The sequence below is a fragment of the Sapajus apella genome, unplaced genomic scaffold (genome assembly GCF_009761245.1).
Source record: "Sapajus apella isolate SASKATOON/1434 unplaced genomic scaffold, GSC_monkey_1.0 scaffold71, whole genome shotgun sequence".
Classification (NCBI taxonomy): Eukaryota; Metazoa; Chordata; class Mammalia; order Primates; family Cebidae; genus Sapajus; species Sapajus apella.
In genome coordinates this window covers 9,011,556-9,013,515 of record NW_022437011.1, presented here as the reverse complement: position 1 = coordinate 9,013,515, position 1,960 = coordinate 9,011,556, and the positions used below count along the sequence as shown (strand labels likewise).

At 53.9% G+C, this 1,960-nt stretch overlaps 1 pseudogene across 1 annotated transcript; it reads right to left on the bottom strand.

Annotated features, from left to right (window-relative positions):
* Positions 1 to 208: 208 nt before the first annotated feature.
* On the bottom strand, positions 209 to 1,620 carry LOC116531642 (annotated as a pseudogene). Its single transcript, XR_004260502.1, has one exon. The product of XR_004260502.1 is annotated as a class I histocompatibility antigen, Gogo-B*0103 alpha chain-like (transcript).
* Positions 1,621 to 1,960: the final 340 nt, after the last annotated feature.

The window sequence follows — 1,960 nt, the reverse complement described above, 5'->3', positions numbered from 1 at the left end:
TCTGCCTAGCCAGGGCTCTGGGGGTGGGTGCTGTGGTTTCCTTTGATTTGATTGATGATGGCTGAGTTGAAGGTGATTCTTCAGGCTCTCTACCCTTCCAAGCCTTCCTTTGCTCTTCTGGGGAGTGGAAGAGGGAATCTAGAAACTCTCCAACAGAACTGCAAGAGGGAGATGGTTTTTAGCCTGTTGTTTAGTTATTTAAAATGAATTTTTTTTTGGAAGGTTCTCAGGTCTTTATTTTCTCTCTCAGATTTTAGGAATTGACTTATTTAATTAACCCATCAACCTCTCATGGCAAATATTTGAGAAAACAAATTTATATTCAAATTCTAATTTTCAGTAAGAAAGTAAGTGGTTGCAGCTCAGTGCACCATGAAGTTGAGACAGAGATGGAGATGCTCAGCCCCACCTCTCTGGAACAGGAAAGATGACTAGGGAGGGAATACAGGTCAGCGTGGGGACATGGGTCACAGTGGACATGGGGTGGGTTTTCTCTCCACCTCCTCACATTATGCTAACAGGGACGCAGACACATTCAGATGCCTTGGCAGAAAGAGATTCCAGAGGCTCTTGAAGTCAGAAAGGGGAGGCGTGAAGAAATCTTGCATCTCAGTCCCACACAAGGCAGCTGTCTCAGGCTTTACAAGCCGTGAGAGATACATCAGAGCCCTGCGCACTGTCCCTGCATGCAGCCTGAGAGTAGCTCCCTCCTTTTCCACCTGAGCTCTTCCTCTTCCAGATCACAGCGGTGACCACAGCTCCAATGACCACAGCTCCAAGGACAACCAGGTCAGCAATGATGCCCATGATGGGGATGGTGGGCTGGGAAGACGGCTCCCATCTCAGGGTGAGGGGCTACCATCTCCCATCCCTTGTGCTGCACATGGCACGTGCCTCTCTGCTCTTCTCCAGAAGGCACCACCACAGCTGCCCACTTCTGGAAGTTTCCATCCTCTGCTGGCCTGGTCTCCACAAGCTTGGTGTCCTGAGTTTGGTCCTCCCCATCCCGCTGCCAGGTCAGTGTGATCTCCGCAGGGTAGAAGCCCAGGGCCCAGCATCTCAGGGTGGCCTCATGGTCAGAGACAGGATGATGGGTGACATGTGTCTTTGGGAGATCCGCATGCTACAATGTCTCCTTCCCCTTGGCCAGGTATCTGCGGAGCCACTTCAGGCATGTGCCCTCCAGGTAGGCCCTGAGCCCCTCCGCCTCATGGGTGGCCTCCAACTTGCGCTGGGTGATTTGCACAGTCATGTCAGTCTCTGTCCAAGAGCGCAGGTCCTCATTCAGGGCAATGTAATCCTTGCCATCAAAGGCATGTTGGTAATACCCGTGGAGGAGGCACCCATCAGGCCCCAGGTCGCAGCCATAGGTCGTCTGGAGGGTGTGAGACCCGGCATCGCTCTGGTTGTGGTAGCGGAGCAGGGTCCCCAGGTTCCCTCGGTGAGTCTGTGCCCTGGCCTTGAGGGTCAGTGTTTCCCGGTCCCAATACTCCGGGCCCTCCTGCTCCATCCACGGCACCTGCAGCTCCCCTCTCCCACTCGGGGCATCGCAGCACAGGTCTCGGTCAGGGCCAGAGCCAGGGCCCCCAAGAACAGCAGGAGGAGGGTTCGGGGCGCCATGATCCCATCCTCGGTGTCTGGGGAGAATCTGGAATTTTTTTTTTTTTTTTTGAGACAGAGTTTTGCTCTTGTTACCCAGGCTGGAGTGCAATGGTGCGATCTCGGCTCACCAAAACCTCCGCCTCCTGGGTTCAGGCAATTCTCCTGCCTCAGCCTCCTGAGTAGCTGGGACTACAGGCACGCGCCACCATGCCCAGCTAATTTTTTTGTAGCTTTAGTAGAGACAGGGTTTCACCATGTTGACCAGGATGATCTCGATCTCTTGACCTCGTGATCCACCCACCTCGGCCTCCCAAAGTGCTGGGATTACAGGCTTGAGCCAGCGCGCCCGACCTTTTTT